General features: G+C 36.0%; 1 protein-coding gene across 6 annotated transcripts in view; it reads left to right on the forward strand.

The window, feature by feature from the left end:
- The window catches only part of LOC132127170 (polypyrimidine tract-binding protein 3-like), a 62459-nt gene that overhangs the window by 13243 nt on the left and 33386 nt on the right, over window positions 1-15830 (forward strand). The window contains exon 1 of one of the 6 annotated variants that reach the window (XM_059538850.1): window positions 3867-4022. The exons of the other annotated variants lie outside the window; for them this stretch is intronic. The gene's annotated coding sequence lies outside the window, so the exon portion shown is untranslated. Of the gene's footprint in view, window positions 1-3866; window positions 4023-15830 lie in introns of those variants that run through there. 6 annotated transcript variants of the gene reach the window in all.

Here is a 15830-nt window from a genome sequence, read left to right on the forward strand (position 1 = left end):
ATTGAATTAAAGGGGAAATTTTAACATACAAAGACACAAATAGTAATTTCTTGTGAAACATACTCCAATTGTTTTATTTACAACTTAAATTTTTTTTATTTACAGTGTATCACGTTCTGGGCTGCGTTTCCCAAAATCGTCGTATGCCTATCGTAGACCCATTGCCACCAGTGGAGCTACAGACAACTTACGCTTACAATGATTTTGGGAAACGCATCTTTTGCAGCCTCTCGCATTTGACATGTTTAAAAAAGTTCAACTTTTAAAAAACATTCCCTTTCCCTGCCTCTCGTGTCTGGGGAACCCCAAAGTCTCAATGGAATAAATCAACAAAAATAAAATGTCATTTTTACCCTTGTGTTGTTCCAAAAAGAAGATATTTTGGAAAAGACCTCAAGTTCCCTCCCCTCATACAATGAAAGTCAGTAGGGTAGAATGTTGGACCCCATTGACTTTCATTGTTTAAACTGTTTTTGTCCATACATTCGTCAAAATATCTTTTTTTGTGTTTCATAGAAGAAAGAAAGCCAAACTGGTTTAGAACAACATGAGGGTGAGTATTTTTTTTTATTTTTTAATTATCGATAGAAATGCAGCTTTCAGTTCAACTTTATAGAGACAAAACATCCAAGTCTCATGTCCAAAAAAAACAAACACAGACTGAGACAAACTGGACTGTCATATTTGTGGATCTCTCTGTAGCCTACAACATACAGTATGTGTTTCTGAGTGCTGGTTATCTGGTTGCAGTGAATGCATGTTGACATGCTCCAGTGTCAGGGTCAGTTTATAAAGCTGGGCTGACAGAACATCTCAGCCTTCTGGTTTCTGCGCTCTCCAACACAGACGCTGCAGCTCAGGTAAAAGGCAGGCTGGCTTTGATGGGATCATATGGCTGCTCCTATCTGGCCTCACTGTCAGCTGGGCTGGTTTCAGTTCTCTCCTCTTTATTACCTCCCTACAATATTAAAGGGAAATGGACACCGGTCTGGCCCTCGCCACAGTAACATGAGTTTGCAGTTCCTCTTTCTTTTTTGTCTTGCTCTTATCCGTTCTGTTTTGTTTTTGATAGCGAGTGCAAGGTTAGAACTGAGAGTTTTACTTGTTTTTGGTAGATCTCACAAACACGGGACCAGGTTGCATTTGCATTTTGTATAAAGAAAATTAAACCTGACATTATTTTCCTGATCGTTAACTTGAGGCACATTTCACCCACAGAGTCTCATAATGCTGTGTAAAACATGAGGTTTGATTATTGGAGTATATTTTACAGGAAAGTACTATTTCAGTTTGTCTACTTCATAATGGCATATTTAACTCTTTAACAACTTGGTGTTTCTTTATGATTCTGAAGTTTAATAGCAATTTCTGAGTTAAATTTTTTTCATGTAGTTTACTTTATTTATTATTTTTAATGAAACTCATCATTAGATTTGTACTTCTTTCCATATTTTTTTGTTTCTTATTTAAATAAGTAAAAACTAAAAGGAAATACAACAAACACTACCTTGCTTTATTAATACTTTACAATTAAATATAGCATTTGTTGTTTCATTGCATTAATGAGAATGGATTTTTTTCTTGCATTATGGGAATGAAAATATTTGGGGGGGGGGGGGCTTTTATCATACATATGCATCTCTTTTGGAGGAGTAAAAATATTGATGACTCATCTTGCACACAGAGGCGTGTACAATTCATTATCCAATCAAATTCTGTCTAGAATAAGCATGTGCCTCCCTCCTTCCTGTCGATATAAAACAGGAAATAAAATCATGGGGTCATGGAAAATAGAAGATGCAATGCAAAATATCCTATATTATTTAATTATTTTAGTTTTCATGTTACATATACGTTTTTTTGGCAGGTTTCTCACAAAACATGGAACAGGAAGTGAATACTTATTAGCTGGTGTTGATTAACTTTCCTGTTTTCTCTCAGTTCTGACAGCATCTGAGGTGTGAATGTAGACTAGATGGATATCAGTCCCTGAACTATCCACACAACAGAGAAAATCTAACAAAGGGCCCATAGTTTGAATCCACGGACTCTTTTTTTAGTACATTTCATCCTGTGTATGATAGTGAACAGCGGAAGACCCCAAACCCTCCCTCCCTTCCTCCCTTCCTCCCTACTGGAGGTCTTTCACTGCCCCACAGAGAGTATTGGCAGGCAAATTTGGGGAGGGTTGCTGTGTAGGAGTGTCTATGAACCACCAAAACAACTTCAGCTCACCTGCATCCTTGAAATACAGAGCGTGCAATTCCTGTGTCAACTTGATTTCTTGTTTTGGGAGGTGGTAGTTCATCCAGCTGTCTTCCTGCATTTCAAAGAGAAACACATTATTAATTAAATAAATTATAATTCGGGATCATGCTGCTTTTTTTGAAAATACTCTCAGACAGTCACTAGATGTGTCAGACCCAGCATGTTGTGGCAAACGCAGGCATGTAGGAATATCACTGCTGGTTTGATCTTCATTTTACCTGAGGTTAAATTCTCCTTGCCTGCCGTTGTCAGACTCCTTAAACATGTGGTATGAGCTTTCCTTTACTGTGGACCTGTATGTGATGTTATATCTGTTACCCTTTATACAGCCCTGCTTTCCTTTCATCTACTTTTCCATTTGTACTATATTATCTGTTGTTTGTGTTCAGCGTCACACAGAGTCAGTCGGCGGCTAGTTAATTGGAAAGTTCTGTTAGCTGTGTTTGTCCAGTCGTATCCGGTTACTGACCAGGGGGCTAATCTCAATAATAGATATCATAGACAATGAAGATGGAAAACACACACACACACACACACTCATTTACACACAACCCTCTCTGTCCTTCGTCCCACACCTACACCAACAGCGATGCGACAAACTGCTTACATTATAATTAACCGAGTTGACCAAAGGCTTTAAATAATATTTAATAATTTTGATCACAGTGCAACATGTCTACGCAGAACACTTTGTTAAATAATAATAATAATAAAAAAATCTGAAGCAATGGTGAAGCAATAAAGTAGAATGTTTCCATTACAGACTATAGTGCTAAGATACTTCTGTTTTAATCGGTGAAGCTGTCTACTATAACTTAAGTGCACGAGTGATGACATGCCACGCTAGGACTAGGAAACAATCTAGCTAGCTAACGCTGAATGAACCAGTTACATGATTTATTTGTACATTATGGTAATTTCATGCCTTACCTGCAACTTAAACCCAAGTTGTTTGAACTGTACACAAACTGGACAAACTGATATTTGGTATCAGATTGTAATTTACTATCATAATCGTAAACACACTAGTTTTGCAGCGCAGAGGTTTACCTTATTTATCTGTAGCGGCTAAAGAATTGGAAGTCTCGCACATTCACAGGAAATATTGTTGCAAAATTCAGACATTGTTTATCTTGTCAACACGTGATTGAAACTACGCAGATAGTTTAATTGATTCTTAATGGCGTGTCGTTGGCTGTAGTTTGTTTGCAGCGAGTGAACATGAAACCACAGGACAGCTGTTCCCTGCTGTTTCTAGGGAGACTGCTCATCAACCTGTTTCTCTCCGTCTTTTCTTCTGTCTGTTTCCTGTTATGATGCTCGCAGCCTCTCAACAGCGGTATGAGGTTACAGTTTATGATGTTCACTTGTTTGCTTTCGGTTAATAAGTGCGCATACACATTTCTTTTTCTCCTTTCTTTCCACGCACACAGACAGCAACCCGCGTGCATTCCCGCCTCTCTCTCTCTCACACACACACACGCACACACACTCACAACACCCATGAAACACCCTCCTCCTCTTCCCTCGGCTCATCTTCCCTTCTGTCCTTCTGTCTGTGTCTCTCGAACCCTCACTGTTCTCTTGAGCTCCTCTATTTCACTCTTCCCTTCATCCCACATGCACTTCTCTCACTCTCCTCCTCCTTATGCTGTCTCTCTCTCTCTCTTTCTGTCTGTCTGTCTCTTTAATTCTCTCTCCTGTCGCTTATGAACACAGGAATACTCTGACTCTATGCTGGAGATGAGCTTAAGGTACAGTTTTGCTTGTGGTGGTGTTATTTTGCTGGCAAACTCTCACATTTAGACTGACTTTTAACAGTCATGGAGGAAAAAAATAGCATTAGTTGTGTGGAAATATGTCTAATTATGTCTAAATTTCATAAACAAGTTGTTATACAATGTTGAAGAATGCTTTGTTTTGATCTAATATTGACTATGATATCAGAAATACTCTATACTAATGTAAACTATGCTTATTTAGATATTTGCAAACATTAAGTAAATGTGTATGTTCAGATAAAATATATTTGAAGACACTGTCATGTGCGCCATTTAAAAAAAATATTGTAAAATCTTTAGGCATGCAGCTTTTCTTGTTACTTGAGACACTGGAAATCTTTTTTCCTTTTGAAAAATTAATGTCATCATTTAAAAGAGATTAGAATAGGGAAACTTTCTCACATTCTCCTCTGCATCCATGTGAATTTTACCCTGAAACCTTGATGCACATTCAATTAGTTTTAATCTTCTGCATCAAGGATCGACTGAATTCTCAAGATGCCGATGACATGAATTTTAATAAATGAACCATTTTTCTGCTTCATTGCGCTATGGACTCCATCTGTTGATGAAAGTCCTAGTTGACACCTGGTTTACTGTTCTATGTGTTTTCAATATGGCAACCTTGTATCAAAATGTATGTTAACTAAGCAACAATATTTGGAAAGATTGTAAGATTAATGTTTTTGCAGTTATTTATTTTGTAGTAACAGCAATCTGTGCAGGTGTTTATGAGGATAAATTAAATGTCCTGCTATCTGGACATCGTGTACCTGCATGTGTGGATTAGTGGAAAATCATTATGATGCTGGTTATTATGATATCTAAAATGAATGTGTTTATTTAAATATTTAAAAATGTATGTGTGTAAAAACTAGTGGTCGACAAGGACGGTATATCGGCTGATATTTGGCTTTTTTTGAATATCGGCATCGGCCGATAAGTTTTCCTGATTGGTCGATGTGTTCGAGGTTCGATTTGTTATTTTGATGGTGCGCTGGACTTTTATTTTGACACAGTGCTCACACTCTCTCTCTTATTCATCATTGTCGTTAACAATTCTGTCTAATACGAATAGAAGTCTGTCTAATAATCAGATAGAACGGTCAAACAAAGGAATTAATTTATACAAAAAGTATTATAATGTTTGCTTTTATATTATTAGTAATAGAAGGCAAACATTATAATAGTTGCTCGTTTGCTGTCAGCATTATGCAAATACATAATTTCACAAACCTTGCAAACTGCATGATCACGTTCACTGTGTGACGGTCGGTCCGTGTGAATTGAACGCTTTAAACTTGTGATTTCAAATTATGCTGTGCTTTATGCATTTGCCCACTGTCATATTCATGTCATTTTCACTGTGTGCTGTATATAAAATTAATGTTAGCCTGGCTTTATTTGAAAAATATGATTCCCAGTGCACACAATCTTCCCAGAATACTGAGTGCCCTGTTGGTTACAGTGATTACTTCCTTTTTAATTATATTTTTATTAAATATTAATTTATTTGCGAAAAATACTTAGTCATCTAAAGAATAAGTATGTTTATTTGACACCTTTATTAATTATTCCATTGTCAAATGATTTTAAATTTCTTAAATATTAATTAAAATAAATTTTTTAAAATTATATCGGCTTTATATCGGCTATCATTCCCCAGCGTTCCAAGATATCGGCATCAGCTGTCAAAAAACAAAAAAAAAACAAAAAAAACAATATCGGTCGACCACTAGTAAAAACCTGTGCTTGCATATATATAATATTAGAAAATAGATTTTTCTAAAATTCTATATAAATGCATATTTAAATGTATATCTAAAATCCAGTGTGCACATTTGTGTACAAATCAGTATTTTTGTTCGTTTAAATATTTATATAAAAAATTCTATGGTTTTTTTAAGTTATGTACATCTAAAATTCAATAATTAGGTTTTGTTAGATATGTAGATATCTATATCTAAAACTCAATGTAAATATGTATATGTAGAATTCAATATTTATGTTTAAATATTAAGATATATATATCTAATCTTCAGTATACACGTTTATTTAAATATGTATATCTAAAATTTAACATGTAAAAAAATTATTTAAAATTTTGTTGAAAGCATAAATTCATGGATGTTCTTGATTAAAACAAGGTTCATGCTTTGCCAATGTGCATGTGAAAAATAAATCCAAACTTTTATAAAAACAAGTCTTAACCTGTAATTTTATCTTGTTTCATTATGTTTAGATATTTTAATTGGAAAACAAAACAAAAACTAAAATGATTATAGTGCACACTTGATTTCCTTTCACACAGACTGAGCCTTATGCCAAACCCATCCTGCAGGTTTAAACACCTTTGTTTTACACATCATTCAGTTATTTAATCGCACAGTTGTTTACCTGCTGTCAATAACACCCTACATTCTTTAACTCTGAGATATTATAGCACAAATTTTGATGCCTGCCTCTGCATGCATGATCCATAAATCCAATAACTTGAATAACAAGACCATCAAAGAAGCATCAAATGGCTGAGAAATTATTCACACGTTGCATAATATCTCCGTCAGGAAGGAGATGGTCTGTTGTCTGTCTAACGTCTTTGATATTCATTTCAAAATTGCTTGCGCTACAGGAGAACAACGTCAGTCCTGCGTCTCCCTTTAAGCCCAAGCTGGGAGGCCAGGCGCTAGTTTAGCTTGTTTTGAGTCCGTCGCATGACGAGATTGATAAAACTAAAGATCATTTGAGCCTGGCGTGCATCCAAACAGCCTGTTCCCTGCCCTGGCCACAAATTCACTCTTCAATTCCTCAATTTGGTCTGATGGAAAATGTTATCGTCTGGCAATGCTCGTGGTAACAGGGCAATTTGGTAAAGCAACATGTTGTGGTGAAACCCAGTAGAAGCTGAACGCTTGAGAATTGAGGATTATTGATTTGTTCGATGTCAGCTGTATACTATTTGTGCCTTTCCAGGGAAGTGGCAGTTTTTCTTTCACCAGCCGACACAGGCAGGTATTTACTGCCTGTTTCAGACAGATGTTTGTAAAATGCCTTTGTTTATAGATGGGCTCAGCGTATGTTTAAGTAATTGCATTATAAACGCTAGATTTGTCTTGTGAATTTTAGCTCTAATTTAGGGCTGTGAGGGCAGTTTGTCCCAATATCCTCCTTGGTGGCATCGTTGGTACTGAATATTACATAATGTGAAGCCTCCCTTTGAAAACACCCCCCACCCACCCCCTCCTGTTTCCATGGATTTTCTCTTTGCTGCTTTCAATATCAAAAACAGCAACCGAGCAGCCCACAGTGTCCATAGGATCAATTGCAGCGTCCAGTTTTGGGTTTTATGCACTGTATTACCATGTTTTGAAATGGTTTTTCATAATGGTTAATACTTTGTTCTCTGTTGCCATGTGAGTAAAGTGGTTTTGCCAGAGCAATTTTATTGTTCATGGTTCATGAATATTCACCCAAAAGCTCGTATGACTCTTTCTTCTGTGGGACACAAAAGAAGATATTTTGAAAAATGGTTATGTTGCTCTTTTCCATACAATGAATGAAGGGCTTTGCTTGACAAAGACCCAGAAATTATATATATATATGTTATGTTGAAATAAAATCCATATTGCAGTGTGCTGTCAGGCTGCAGTTAAATTAATATATGCACCAAAAAGGTTTGACCATTTACTGAACAGAGTACTAATATTTTTATTTAATGTATCAAATGAGGGATTTCCCTGTATATTTTACAGCATTGGTTAGCAGAGATTTTTTTTTATTTTCCGTAAAAAAAAAATCAATAATCTGTATTGGCAGATATCATTCTGGATAATCACCTATCAATATCTTTGTCAGTATTGGTTCATCTCTAAAGTGTATACCAGATCTTGACAACTCAAGCCCCTTATTCAGTTTCATTGTATGGAAAAGAGCAGCATGAGCATTTTTCTAAATATCTCCTATTGTGTTCCACAGAAGACATATACATACATATTTTTTTATTTTTATGCATATATGCTATGATCATTGGTTCTCATTTGTCTTGTTGCCAAAAATGTTGCACAAAGTGTTAGTAAAGTTAGGCTGAGTAAATTAAAAAAACTTTCATTCTTGGGTGAACTGTTTCTTTAAGAAAAGCTCTTGTGTTTGTTTTTAGTCAACACCCTTTTTTTCTCCAGCAATACCCTGATGCTGCGTGTCAAAACAATAGCTTGTCCACACTTAAAAGATCCTGCAGATAACCTCCAGCAGTGTGCTCTCTAGATTAATGAACGGTGAAAATTGCACTTTTATATTATTAACTTCTGCAACCCGGACAACCTGATTTCATTTTCTCTGCCCCTGTTAATTACAGAATATCCCCCAGCCAGGCTTGAAAACGATCAAACCATTATTAACTATCTTTAAAGCCTTGTCTTCTTTTCCGCTCCATTTTAAAAAGATCATTTTAAAGTTTTAATTTCCCGACCAGATTTTTTTCAACAGCCCATTTTATTAATGATAACATTAAGCAGCAAGTAGCAGCGGCTTTTTGTTTGTTGTCTTGGAAATAATGTCTCTCCTTTCAAGAAAACCAGTCACACCTGCACATATTCATTTGCATTAGCACCCAAAGCTTTTGTTTAGCGAATGCTCAGAGAGATAAACAAGAAAGATGCATTTAGTAATTAATTTAGCGAAGTATAAACCCAGGGGAAAACAAACTATACAACTTGCAGTGATGGCTGACACTGTGAATCTCTTGAAAACATGTCCAGGATACATTTCACCTCAAAATAATAATAATAAATAGTAATAGCTTGTTTTAAGAGCAAGCTATTCATGACATTACTTTCAGCACAATGGAGCTCATTATAGCTCCATATTCTCATTACAGTAATGATTCAAGAGTGTTGTTTTTAAGTTTATTCCTAATAGTGATTTTCTTTACTGTAATACCAAAGCTTATCATTAAGGATGGCCCTATTAATTACTCACCCTCATGTCCTTACAAACCTTTGAGACATTTGTTCATCTTCAGAACACAAATTAAGATATTCTTGATGAAATCCGAAGGCCCAGAAATGTAGTAAGAACATTACTAAAATAGTCCATGCGACAAACCGTAATTTTTCAAGCAGAGGAATGCACACACATGCATCGTGGTATTTCCCGTGAATGCAGAAGAGAAGAGTTGTTGAATTAAGTTTTTTTTTTGTTTGTTTGTTTACTTTGCGCACAAAAAGTATTCTTGTAGCTTCGAAAAATGTAAGTTGAGCCACTGATGTCACATGGACTATTTTAATGATGTCCTCACTACCTTTCTGGGTCTTGAACGTGTCAGTTGTGTTGCTGTCTATGGAGGATCAGAGAGCTCTAGGATTTCATCAAAAATATCTTAATTTGTGTTCCGAAAATGAGCAAAGGTCTTACGTGTTTGGAACGACATGAGGGGGAGTAATTAATGAAACAATTTACATTTTTGGGCGTACTTATTTTAAAATTGTTCTTTAGCTGAAATAAAAACAATACTATCTGAAAATGATTCCATCGCTATTGTTCCTTGGTTGTTATCATAGATTTAACTATTTTCAAAGAATTATATAATATATAACTATAATAATATTGTTATCGTTATTGTGCTTGGTGTGAACGAAGCTTACGTATAAATCTTATGTTCGCTGATGCACTGAACTTTTGTTATACCTAGTGTGGATTAGGTGTTTGTAATAACAAAATTTCAGCTTATAATAAAAAAATTATGGTTTTTGTTATCGTTTTAGTTAGCATGCCTTATATTGATTTATACTTTTCTATGTCTAGTAAAAAGCTAAAATATTTGGTTTCCGGTGTCATATTGAATTTTGTTGCATTGGGAATTCTTCTGATGTAAATATATCACCAAGACAAAATAGCTAGCTGGCTGACATAGATGACAGTAAAGTAATGAGTATTGTTGTGTTACGGTAATGACTACTCCAGGGAAATGTGACTAATTGTCATAAATATAATGGAAGAAATAATGCAACAGATCTTAGTGAGGCTGAAAATGGCTTCATGTTCTTAATGCAAAATATAATTGATTAAGTTTCATTTCATTTTAGTCTGAAGTGTGACCTTTTGATCCTTTTGAGTTTCTATATTTGCATCCTTTCTTGACGTACGTAGGAGCTCTATTTATATCACGTCAAGTATATACTGTGAGGACCATTTCTCTAAAAATGTCTGGTGATCAACTATTTCGAAAATCCGAAACTCATTATTTCGAGAGGACATTATTGAAGTCAAAAACATCCATTTCTATAAAGAGTAGCGCTCTGGTTTTCTTACAGAAATCGAGGCTGATGAGAGAATGCCAGTGAAAGGATTTAATTGCAATCAGACCTCGCTCTCTCTCTGTCTCTGCCTTCGACTAATTAAAGACACTCAACTATAACGATGGCGGAGTGGGAAAACGGCACGGTGGAGTTGGCGAGGGCAGGGCCAAATGACCTGCCCTGACCCTCAGAGGGTGTGTTCAGAGAAATGGTGATTATGAAGCAGGCGCTGAGTATCAGTGTCGTGTTTCATCACCCTCAGCCCATCTCAGCGCACAAAATGTCACAGGCATCAGAGAGGGGCTTAGCTGTAAAGGGTAAAGAGATTCTATCGTTTTTGTTCCTTTTTTTTTGCATATTCATACTCTGCTTTTTTTAGACACAATTCAAATGAGTCAAGGCAAAGATAAGCGCTGTGTTCTTTCCTGGTAGGCTGAGGTGACTGTAATGCACCAATAGGGAGATGGCATGGAGGTGGCTCCGCCTGTGAAGAAAGGTCTGCCTTCCAACAACACCTAGCTGAGTTGAATAACACAAACGATAGAGCGAGCGGCTGCTGTGCTGCATTCAGACCTGCTGCGTGCATCACGCATGACCTTGTGCATGAACTCATTATTAATAAGAGCTACAAACTGCCTCATCTCGTTTACATTGGCAGTAGATCTCAAATGTCTGCTTTGGCTGCACTTTATAGGTTTTTTTCCCTACTTACATGCATGAGAGGTTTGGCCTGCAAATACCTGTTGACCATTTGTGACACTGGACCACAAAACCAGTCATAAGAATACATTTTTTGAAACTGAGAAAGCTTTCCGTTGATGTATGGTTTGTTAGGATAGGGCAATATTTGGCTAAGATACAAGCTTTTGAAAATCTGAACAAAATATTGAGAAAATCGCAAATTAAAGTTGTCCGAAAGAAGTACTTAGCAATGCATATTACTTATCAAAAATTACGTTTTGTTTTATTTACGGAAGGAAATTTACAAAATATCTTCATGGAACCTGATCTTTACTTAATATCCTAAATATTTTTGTCATAAAATTAAAATGTATAATTTTGACATACAATGTTGTAAATATTTTTGGCTATTGCTACAAATATACCCCAGCGACTTAAGACTGGTTTTGTGATCCAGGGTCACATTTTTTACAGTAGCTGTGTTTCCATTTTTGGGATTTAAGGCATTTTATTGATTTAGACTGTCAGAGACAGGAAACATGGGTGGAGGGGCGAATTGGATCAGGAAATGATCCAACCTGGATTCTAACACAAGTCTCCCACATACACAACATGTCGAAGCACATGCTCTACCCATCAGGCCATGCCTCTGACCTTTTGTAATAGTTTATTTCTGAATATAATATTAGTCAAGGCTTCTCACAGCAAAATCAGTTGTACTAATCAGTTTATTATATTGTTTGTACGTTTTACTAACTTGTTCCCTCTATTTACAAAAGTTTTAGTACGTTTTACTAACTCGTTCCCTCGATTTACTACATTTTTTGTGAGTTTTACTAACACATTCCCTCGATTAACTAAATTATTTTTACATTTAACTAACTTGTTCCCTCAATTTACTTAATAGTTTGTACGTTTTACTAATTAGGTCCCTCGATTTACTAAAATGTTTGTACGTTTTACTAATTAGTTCCCTCGATTTACTAAATAGTTTGTATGTTTTACTAACTCGTTCCCTCGGTTTACTAAATTGTTTGTGTGTTTTACTAACTCGTTCCCTCGGTTTACTAAATTGTTTGTACGTTTTACTAATTAGTTCCCTCGATTTACTAAATAGTTTGTATGTTTTACTAACTCGTTCCCTCGGTTTACTAAATTGTTTGTGTGTTTTACTAACTCGTTCCCTCGGTTTACTAAATTGTTTGTGTGTTTTACTAACTCGTTCCCTCGGTTACTAAATTGTTTGTGTGTTTTACTAACTCGTTCCCTCGGTTACTAAATTGTTTGTACGTTTTACTAATTAGTTCCCTTGATTTACTAAATTGTTTGTGTGTTTTACTAACTCGTTCCCTCGGTTACTAAATTGTTTGTACGTTTTACTAATTAGTTCCCTCGATTTACTAAATAGTTTGTATGTTTTACTAACTCGTTCCCTCGGTTACTAAATTGTTTGTACGTTTTACTAACTCGTTCCCTCGGTTTACTAAATTGTTTGTGTGTTTTACTAACTCGTTCCCTCGGTTACTAAATTGTTTGTGTGTTTTACTAACTCGTTCCCTCGGTTACTAAATTGTTTGTACGTTTTACTAATTAGTTCCCTCGATTTACTAAATTGTTTGTGTGTTTTACTAACTCGTTCCCTCGGTTACTAAATTGTTTGTACGTTTTACTAACTCGTTCCCTCGGTTACTAAATTGTTTGTACGTTTTACTAACTCGTTCCCTCGGTTTACTAAATTGTTTGTGTGTTTTACTAACTCGTTCCCTCGGTTACTAAATTGTTTGTGTGTTTTACTAACTCGTTCCCTCGGTTACTAAATTGTTTGTACGTTTTACTAATTAGTTCCCTCGATTTACTAAATTGTTTGTGTGTTTTACTAACTCGTTCCCTCGGTTACTAAATTGTTTGTACGTTTTACTAATTAGTTCCCTCGATTTACTAAATTGTTTGTACGTTTTACTAATTAGTTCCCTCGATTTACTAAATTGTTTGTACGTTTTACTAACTCGTTCCCTCGGTTTACTAAATTGTTTGTACATTTTACTAACTCGTTCCCTCGGTTACTAAATTGTTTGTGTGTTTTACTAATTTGTTCCCTCGGTTTACTAAATTGTTTGTGTGTTTTACTAACTTGTTCTCTCGGTTACTAAATTGTTTTTTTTTTTACTAACTCGTTCCCTCGGTTTACTAAATTGTTTGTTCGTTTTACTAATTAGTTCCCTCGGTTTACTAAATTGTTTGTGTGTTTTACTAACTCGTTCCCTCGGTTTACTAAATTGTTTGTACGTTTTACTAACTCGTTCCCTCGGTTTACTAAATTGTTTGTACGTTTTACTAACTCGTTCCCTCGGTTTACTAAATTGTTTGTACGTTTTACTAACTCGTTCCCTCGGTTTACTAAATTGTTTGTTCTTTTTACTAATTAGTTCCCTCGGTTTACTAAATTGTTTGTAAGTTTTACTAACTCGTTCCCTCGGTTTACTAAATTGTTTGTTCTTTTTACTAATTAGTTCCCTCGGTTTACTAAATTGTTTGTTTTACTAACTCGTTCCCTCGGTTTACTAAATTGTTTGTATGTTTTACTAACTCGTTCCCTCGGTTTACTAAATTGTTTGTATGTTTTACTAACTCGTTCCCTCGGTTTACTAAATTGTTTGTTCTTTTTACTAATTAGTTCCCTCGCTTTACTAAATTGTTTGTTTTACTAACTCGTTCCCTCGGTTTACTAAATTGTTTGTATGTTTTAATAACTCGTTCCCTCGGTTTACTAAATTGTTTGTACGTTTTACTAACTCGTTCCCTCGGTTTACTAAATTGTTTGTACGTTTTAATAACTCGTTCCCTCAGTTTACTAAATTGTTTGTACGTTTTACTAACTCGTTCCCTCGGTTTACTAAATTGTTTGTACGTTTTACTAACTCGTTCCCTCGGTTTACTAAATTGTTTGTACGTTTTAATAACTCGTTCCCTCAGTTTACTAAATTGTTTGTACGTTTTAATAACTCGTTCCCTCGGTTTACTAAATTGTTTGTACGTTTTAATAACTCGTTCCCTCGGTTTACTGAATTGTTTGTACGTTTTACTAACTAGTTCCCTCGGTTTACTAAATTGTTTGTACGTTTTACTAACTCGTTCCCTCGGTTAAAGGGTTAGTTCACCCAGATAGCAAATTTATGTAATTAATAACTTACCCTGATGTTGTTTCAAACCCGTAAAACCTCCGTTTATCTTCAGAACACAGTTTAAGATATTTTAGATTTAGTCCGAGAGCTCTCAGTCCCTCCATTGAAGCTGTGTGTACGGTATACTGTCCATGTCCAGAAAGGTAAGAAAAACATCATCAAAGTAGTCAATGTGACATCAGAGGGTCGGTTAGAATTTTTTGAAGCATCGAAAATACATTTTGGTCCAAAGATAGCAAAAACTACGACTTTATTCAGCATTGTCTTCTCTTCCCTGTCTGTTGTGAGAGAGAGTTCAAAACAAAGCAGCTGGATATCCGGTTCGCGAACGAATCAGTTCAGTTCACCAAATCGAACTGAATCGTTTTAAACGGTTCGCATCTCTAATACGCATTAATCCACAAATGACTTAAGCTGTTAACTTGTTTAATGTGGCTGACACTCCCTCTGAGTTCAAACAAACCAATATCCCGGAGTAATTCATGTACTCAAACAGTACACTGACTGAACTCCTGTGAAGAGAGAACTGAAGATGAACACCGAGCCGAGCCAGATAGCGAACAATAGACTGACTCGTTTACGAGTGAAGAACCGGTTGTATCAGTTTTCGGATCACCAGTAGTTCTTTCGGACAGTTCGATTCAATAAACCGGTTGAAGAAAATGGTTCACCGGTTCTTTTGCGCTCGACGTATAATGGCGTCATTTGCGATGATTGCCCTTGATTCAAGCCTTCGGTTTACCCGCGCTCATAACATTAGCACAGAATCAGTTCAGAATCAATCACCAAAAGAATCAGTTCAGTTCAGACGCTCTGTGTGTCGGTCTGCTTCACTCTGAATCATGTGTGTTCATCTTCAGTTCTCTTTTCACAGCAGTTCAGTCAGTGTACTGTTTGAGTAAATGAATTACTCCGGGATATTGGTTTGTTTGAACTCAGAGGGAGTGTCAGCCACATTAAAAAAGATAACAGCTTAAGTAATTTGTGGATTAATGCATATTATTGATGCAAACCGTTTAAAACGATTCAGTTCGATTTGGTGAACTGAATGATTCGTTCGCGAACCGGATATCCAGACTATTTTGATTTGAACTCTCTCTCACAACAGACACGAAAGAGAAGACGATGCTGAATAAAGCCGTCGTTTTTGCTATTTTTGGACCAAAATGTATTTTCGATGCTTCAAAAAATTCTAACTGACCCTCTGATGTCACATGGACTACTTTGATGATGTTTTTCTTACCTTTCTGGACATGGACAGTATACCGTACTGTCTTTTTTAAAAAGTAAACCAAACCTAAAATGTCTAAATTCTGCAAATTCTTTATTGTCTAGCACAAAAACTCCAACATGGTCACAAAAAAAGCTCTAAAATTAGAAACCGGCAAGAAGACAATTACAACGGTATTCCCTGAGCTGTAAGTGCCTCGCACAGGAAATGCAACACAAATGGAGACATTTCCTCTCAAGGTTGGCTATCTGAAGGCAGCATCACATGCCAGCCATCTTATAGCTGAATAGATTCTTGATCCGCCCACCTCGCAGACAATTTGCAGCTAATGGATGCATTTGTGTGCTTGTTAAAAATCGTCCTCAAGGAATTGATGCGCTGCTGAAATTTC

The sequence above is a fragment of the Carassius carassius genome, chromosome 45 (genome assembly GCF_963082965.1).
Source record: "Carassius carassius chromosome 45, fCarCar2.1, whole genome shotgun sequence".
Classification (NCBI taxonomy): domain Eukaryota; kingdom Metazoa; phylum Chordata; class Actinopteri; order Cypriniformes; family Cyprinidae; genus Carassius; species Carassius carassius.